Source organism: Molossus molossus, unplaced genomic scaffold, assembly GCF_014108415.1.
Source record: "Molossus molossus isolate mMolMol1 unplaced genomic scaffold, mMolMol1.p scaffold_m16_p_15, whole genome shotgun sequence".
Lineage (NCBI taxonomy): Eukaryota > Metazoa > Chordata > Mammalia > Chiroptera > Molossidae > Molossus > Molossus molossus.
This window is the reverse complement of record NW_023425350.1, coordinates 63,044,255-63,052,329: the sequence shown is the minus strand read 5'-3', so window position 1 is coordinate 63,052,329 and position 8,075 is coordinate 63,044,255. Positions and strand designations below refer to the sequence as shown.

The 8,075-nt window shown below is 39.6% G+C and overlaps 1 non-coding gene across 1 annotated transcript; it reads right to left on the bottom strand.

Annotated features, from left to right (window-relative positions):
- Positions 1–4,358: 4,358 nt before the first annotated feature.
- On the bottom strand, positions 4,359–4,493 carry LOC118631298. Its single transcript, XR_004959784.1, has one exon. It is a non-coding gene; the product is annotated as a small nucleolar RNA SNORA21 (small nucleolar RNA).
- Positions 4,494–8,075: the final 3,582 nt, after the last annotated feature.

The following is an 8,075-nucleotide window of genomic DNA, read 5'->3' as shown; positions in this document are numbered from 1 at the left end:
ATTCTCTAACCCTTGCTCATTTTCTTCTTTATTGGGGACTCCTATAATGCAAATATTATTTCGTTTCCAGTTGTCCCACAGTTCTCTTGAGCTATTTTTCTATTTTTTAATTGTTTTTTTTTTCCTTTTGGTCTTCTGATTGGTTGATTTTTTTTCTACCCTGTCTTCTAATTCACTGATCTGGTCCTCAGCTTCCTCTACTCTGCTGGTTAGTCCTTCCAGTGTGTTCTTTATTTTTGTTATGTCATTCTTCATTTCTTCATGGTGGTTTTTAACTTCTAATTGGTTGAGTTTCAATGTTTTTATGTCTTTACTCATTGTGTTGATGTTCTTACTCATTCTGTTGAGCTTCCTCAAGATCATGGCTCTGAATTTTAGCTCTCTTAACTTGCTTAACTGTATTTCATTTATCTCATCTTTGGTAGAGGTCTCTTATTCTCTCATTTGGGATTTGTTTCTTTGTTTCACCATTTTATCTATCTCAGTGGCTTTCATCCTGCCAAATTTTCCCTGTGGGTGTTGGTGTTCTGCTGTTTGTGGCTCCCTCTACTGGATTTGGTTGAGCGTGGGAGTACCCATGTTAAAAACCTCTGTCAAGTCTTACTTTCCTGGGTAGTGTTGCAAGCCTAAGAATGGTTCAGTTATCCTCTAGCTTTTTTCTTGGAGGCTATTAGTCGAGGTTACTTGAATAGCCTTGGGTTCTCAGTTGAATGAAAAACTCCCACAGGTGCTCAGTGTAAGGGGATTTCCCAAGGGTGGAGCAGATGGTGGTCATTAATGAGCCTCAATTTGCATTTTAATGGCTCACCAGGGGGGTTGAATTTCTAAGGGAGGGGCCACCTCCTCTTCCCAGAGCCCTGGGAAGGAGTGAGATGACCACCGTCCTCTGTGCGGCAACTCAGCAAAAGCTGTGAGCACCCTCCAAGTTCAGAGTGTCCCCATACAATTCCAGTTCAGTCTGCCCTCCCTGTGCCAGAGCCCAAGGTGAGTGGCTGTAGCTATTTTCGTACTCTGTCCTGGCTCTGCACTGTGGAGCAGTCTTGGGAGTTTAAGCCCAAGGGCACTGCTCACAGGTAAGACCACTGCTGTCTGTGGGCTCCCAGCCCCACTCTCGCACCTCCACAATCCTACCATGATTGATTAGTGTCCCTGTTTATATGGTCTTCACAAGCTGCTTTTCTGTTGCTTTTCCCAAAGGATTTGTCTTTATTTTAGTTGTAATTCCAGTTTGGTCCTGGAAGATGGTCTGTGTAGCTTCCATTCACTCCACTGCCATTTTGGAATAGATCTGATTAAGGGTTAATTTCAAAAATATATAAAGAACTCATGAAAGTAAACGAAAGAAATATAAACAATCCAAATAAAAAATCAGCAAAGTACCTAAATAGATGCTTCTCTAAAGAAAATATAGATATGGCCAATAGACATATGAAAAAATGCTCAGAGTCACTAAACATCAGAGAGATGCAAATTAAAATGATAATGAGGTATCACCTCACACCTGCCAGAATGGCTGCCATCAACAAATCAGTAAACAACAAGTACTGGCAAGGGTGAAGAGAAAAGGGGACCCTAGTACACTGCTGGTGGAAATGCAGACTGGTGCAGCCACTATCAAAAACACTATGCCATTTCCTCAAAAAATTAAAAGTGGAACTTCCATTTGACCTAATGATTTCACTTCTGGGAATATATCCTAGGAAGCCTGATACACCAATCAGAAAGATTATATGTACCCCCATGTTCACAGCAGCACTATTTACAGTAGCTAATATCTGGAAACAGTAAACGAATACCCATCAGTAGACAAATGGATAAAAAAAGCTGTGGTACATATACATAATGTAACACTATGCAGATATGAAAAAGAAGATTTCTTACCCTTTGAGACAGAATGGAGAGTATTATGCTAAGCAAATAAGCCAGTCAGAGCAAGATAACTATCATATGACCTCACATATATTTGGTCTTATTTTTGGTTCCCTGCCTTCTTTCATACCTCGTACAATTTACCACTTAATACCGTTGGCTCTACTTTCAAATATATCATATACCTAAAACCTGATTTTGTATACCAGCTTATGCTGCTACCACTGGCCTGGTATACCTTTAGCTCTTGATTATTACAAACAGTCTCCAACTAGGTCCCCCTTTTCCCTGCTCCCAGTAGTCTCTTCCCAATAGAGTGGGATTTTTAAAAAAAGATAAATCAAATGATATCACTCTTTTGTTCAAAATCCTTTTTGTTTCTCCATCTCATTCAAAATAAAAGTGAATATCTGTGTTCTGATCTAAAATTCATAACATGAACTGCCTCTCCCTCAGCCCTTAAAACTGCTTCTCTGACTCTGTATCTTGTATTTTCTTAGTTGCTCACTTGGCATGCTGGTCTTGTCATTTCTCACAAGCTCCAGCTCCTGCTCAACTACAGGACTTTGAACTTCCTGTTCCCTCTATCTGACATACCATTTCTTAAGCTATCCACATGACATGCATCTCACTTCATCCTCATTTTCTAACCAAATCCTCCTCTAGTCATCACATTTAAAAAATCTCCCAGAAACCTCCAATGTTTTTTAGTGTCTATTTATTTTATCCTTAACACATACCCCTACCTAACATACTGAATGTAGTTGCATATTTATTATGTTCATTGTCTTTCTGTGACACTAAAATATAAATTCCAAGAGGGAAGAGATTTTTTTGTTTATGTTCTGCTATATTCTTAGTGCATAAGACAATGTTTGACACACAGTAGGTTTTTAATGAATATATTTGAATTAATGGAAGTTGCAGAGGAAAACAAAATAAACATTCTTATACCTTGTATGACAATTGTAAATGGTAGATCAAAAATAATGAATAAGGGGCAAAACTACTTATTTTTAGAGGCACTCAAAGGCGGGTTTCTCAGCAGCTGAATAAGCAGAGGAGTCATCATGGAGACAGACAAAGTGGCTAAAGAAACACTGAGGGGAAGAGGAAGGAGGCAGGTATCTCTAGGAAGAGGAAGTTGGGAGCTAAAGTGACATATAAAATAGATATAGTGTATATATTATCTTCACAAGTCACAAATAGAGATGCACAATAAACTTTGAAAAAAAATCCTATAACTCAGACTCATTTAGAAAAAAAAAAAATTTCCCTTATTGATTTTAGAGAGATAAAAAGGGAGAGGGAAAGAGAGATAGAAACACTGATAAGAGAGAACATAGATTGGCTGCCTCCTGCATGCCCCGCACTGGGCATCAGGGCTTGTAACCTGGGTATGTGTCCTGACTGGGAATTGAACTGGGACCTCTTGGTGCATGGGTCAACGCTCAACCACTGAGCTACACCGGCCGGACTAGACTCATTTATATGTGAATCACTTTTGCCTACTTGATGGCAGGTAAATGACTCATGGTTACTATCAATCAGGACTGGTAAGTGGACACACATTCCAGCCAACAGGATGGTTAGGTGCTCTTCCATGCTTGACAATTCTGTCAAAATGACACCCAAATAAAGCTCATTTTGTATTACTATTATCACATGGTCATGCATATTTCCTTAATCACCCCCAAATCCTCAAAGTTACTACCCTAAGGACCATCAGACTCTTCTTTTAAATTTTTTTTTCTTTATTGATTTGAGAGAGAGAGAAAAGGAGGAGAGAGAGAAACATCTATGGGAGAACATCAACTGGCTGCCTCCTGCATGCCCCCTACTGGAGATTGGGCCCACCGCCTGGGCATGTGCCTTAACTAGGAATCAAACTGGTGACCTCATGGTACATGGGTCGAGGCTCAACCACTGAACCACACCGGCCAGGCCCATCAGACTCTTTGCTAGCAGGCACTGGATGGCCTTTGGCAAGGCTGCTCATTCTGCTTTTGTTTCATCTACCTCAGCCCAGTCCTCAAATGTAGGAAATGTAAGAGGTAAGACTGTATCCTGTCTGATTTCTGTTTCTCCCATTTCCTTATCTCTGCAACTAATATCTTCTGTTTGTTGTTGTCTAAGCATATAAATAATGTTTCAATAATTCAATTTATTTTTCTCCCTTTTTCTCTTAGGAGAGCAAAAAAGATCACCAAATGCAATAAAGATAAAGTATCAAAGACTGACCAAGTTTTTTTTTTGTTTTTTTTTTCCAGTCTATTTTTTTTTTTTTTAATTTTGGGAATGCATAAGATTTATGCATAGAATAAATATTAACTCTCAAGAGGTAACATTACTAAAGCATAACACAGTAACTAACGTTGTACTCTACCTTCAAAAACACAATGCTTGTTTTTCCTTCTTTCACACTGTTTTTTATTTATTTTTTCTTTTCTTTCATTTATTGTTTATTTTATTTTTTTATTTTTTTATCACCTTGTCACACCTCCGATTGAAGCAAAACAACACAACGTGCTGCCACTTCACCCAAAAGCAGTGTTTTTACTTTGCCCTTTTTTACGGCTCAGTGGGTCATTAGCAAAAGGCCCAAGGAGTGCTTTTAAAGGGGGCACACTGTGTTTTTAATACAGCTTATCAAGGTTCCCTTCTCCATCCCCCACATCCAGCCCTTCTCTCTTTGGTCAAGCTTGTTTTGTGGTTTCTCTGAGAGACCCCGTTCCCCTACCTGGCCTCATGTCCCTATTTTTGGCATTATGTTCCTATTTTTGGTCTTGAGACACTATAATAATTTTCACCATCTATTTTTGTACCTCAAGCTTCTCTTTAATGCCCTTACTGCTTCTCTAGTTCTAAATTCCATTCTCTTTTCTGTTCTGCTAATCACTCTAATGCCATTGTATGCTTTCTTTCTGCCTTACTTTTGCCTCACCTATAGAACCACTCAATTTTGCAATTGAGAGACAATTAAAGTAGCAACAAGAAAACCAGCTGCATGGATTTTTTTCTCCTAAGAGGCATTTTGTATAAAAAACATATTTTTATCAATACTTGCTTTATTCAAGAAAAACTAGATAATTTAAGATATGTTTTAATGATCTATCAAGCCATAAGAAATAGGGAGGGATTTTAATACTTTTTTTTTTTATCTTAACCTGAGGACATTTTTGCATTTATCTTCAGACAGAGAGAGAGGGAGAGAGGGAAGAAGAGAGAGAGAGAAACGTCAATGTGAGAGAGACACATCGACTGGTTGCTACCCACATGACCCCAACCGAGGCCAGAGACAAACTGCAGCCAAGGCACCTGCCCTTAGCGGGAACCAAACCCAGGACTCTCTCATCCACTGGCCAACACTCTAACTGCTGAGCCAAACCCGCCAGGGTTAAATTTTATTTTTTTGTTTTCACCTGAGGATATTTTTGCATTTATTTATTTATTTATTTAATTATTTATTTATTTATTTATTTTTATTTTTTTATCCTCACTTGAGGACATTTTTCCATTTTTGTTCAGCTAGAGTGGGAAGAAGAGAGAGGAAGAGGAGAGAGTGAGAGAGAGAGAGAGAGAAACATCAACGTGAAAGGGACACATCAAGTGGCTGCCACCCGCATGACCCAACCAGGGTCAGGGACAAACTGCAACCAAAGTATGTGCCCTTATTGGGAACTGAACCCAGGTCTCTCTGGACCGCAGGCCAATGCTCTAACCGCTTAGCCAAACTGGCCAGGGCTATTTTTGCATTTATCTTCAGATAGAGTGGGAGGGAGAGAAGGAGGAAGAGAGAGAGAGAGAGAAACATGGACTTGAGAGAGACACATTGACTGGTTGCCACCCACAAGACCCCAACTGGGGTGGGGACAAACTGCAACCAAGGTACATGCCCTTAGCGGGAACCAAACCTGGAACTCTCTGGTCCACAGGCTAATGCTCTAACTGCTGAGCCAAAACGGCCAGGTATACTTATTAAAAAATGGGAAGCAATCAGTCTACAAAGGCTACACATGTCTGACTGACTATATCACATTTTGGAAAAGGTTAAACCATAAAGAGTTAAGAAGATCAGTGGTTGTGCAGGGAGTAGGGGGAAATATGAATACATGAAAAGCAGGGGAGTTTTGTGGAAGTCAGGAGATAGAGGCAGGTTAGGCAGCAAGGGATGGACCCATGGGAAGGGAAGGATGAGACATGTGGGGAGGTTTGGAAGGACTTGGAGCTCAGCAGGCAGGCAGTGTGCTGGAACCCTGCACACAGTAGATCTGGAGTTTGATTCAGACTCTACAGATCGCAAAATAAAAATTAAATCAACACGGGAAATTGTGCCTCCAAGACTAGATACTCCCAGCCCCCATTAACACTTCTGACTTAGAGAAATGAAAAACTTAACTTGATTGCAAATTAGAAGCTCCTGGAAGGAGGACAGGTCAATTCCATAACAACAACAACAACAACAAAACCCTGAAAGGCTGGATTCAGGCAAGAGGGGAAAAGTATTGCATAGTTCCTTTTTTTAGGACCCTGATGGGTTTGCAAATATATTTTATTTAATGTTAAAGAATACAGTTCTGGTGAGTCTGATCTATTCCAATCAATATACCTACTGTTTTCTGGGAGCAAGGCAACAGGATTGCTAAATGAGTTCTGCTGTGAAACTATAGAGCGTGTTTCTAATGCAAAAAGCCAGGTTACCTTAAAAAGAAATATAGAAAACCAAAATTGGATTTAGAAAATAAACCAAAAGCAAGCATAGTGTTGCTCCAAGGGTGTTTCTCCTCCTCCTCACTAATAGTCTGGGAGAAGTTGAAATTATCATAAGAAGGGCAGCCACTAAGGACCCTATAGATACCTGGGGCCACTGTATTTGTTCTTAACCACACTCAACTAAGTTGTCTCTTCCCTGGGAGCAAACTTTTTGTACAAATGTCAGGGATATATAATCAATGTCTGTTTTTAAATCAGAACCTGTCCACTTTCAACTAGGGAATGTTATGGGACAATATATATCTTTGCTAATAAAATCTGCCCCAATTCACCTGATAGGGCAAGCTTTTTTTAAAATCAGTGATGCCCACACATGCTTTTTTCCCAGAAGGGTGATATGAATTTAGAACTAGGTGACCTAGGACTAAACCCAGTTAGGCAGGAAGCACAAGCTTTAACATGTATTTATGTTGCTAAGGCAGAATTCCTTGAAAGGACCCACTGAAAGCCAGCAAGGCATATATCTACCTCTAAACAAAGGAGCTTTACCAGCAACCCACATGGGTCCCCTCCCTGCTGCAGGTATAGTCTGTCTGTTTCTCAAATAAATTTTGCTTTCACTTGCTCCATTGTGAATTCATTCTTCAATTTTGGGAGACAATAAACCAGGATCTGATCACGGTCACTTGGTTTCAGAAGTGAAACTATTCTGTATGAAACTTAAATGCTGGATAGTATACATTTGCCAAAAAACATAGAGTTGTATACAAGAGTGAATCTTAATATAAACTATGGACTACAGTTAATAATAATGTATCAATAATATGAGTTCATTAATTTTAACAAATGGACCCACCAAAGCAAGTTGCAAATAATAGAGTACATTTGGGGCAGAAGGCAGGGGAGATAGAGAGGTGTGTGGAATCCTGTGTACTATCTGCTCAATTATTCTATAAATCTAACTCTGTACTAAAAAGTAACATCTTGTAAGTATTATTTATTATTTATTTTAAATCCTCACCCAAGGACATTTTCCCATTTATCTTCAGATAGAGTGGGAGGGAGAGAGAAAGAGAGAAACATCGATGTGAGAAAGACACATGGACTGGTTGCCTCCCTCACGACCCCAAACAAGGCTGGAGACCGAACAGCAATTGAGGTACATGCCCTTGACCAGAATCAAACCCACGACTCTTTGATTCATGGGCTGACACTCTGACTGCTGACCCAAACCAGCCAGGGATTGTAATTATTATTTTTTTTAAGAGGAAAGAAAGAAAACATTCTGAGGTTGGTGTACCCAGGGACTAGAGATTGAGAAATATTTTCAGTAGCAATAAATTTAAAGACTAACAGTAGCCATAGTTTGCATGTTTACTGCTAATGCAATTGTAGCGATTGCAAACTGGCTCATTGTAAATGTCCCGCACATTGTAAAATAAGTCCCACGGCTTTTATGTGTTCCGAAACTGGGTTCTTAACATGTAAATGGG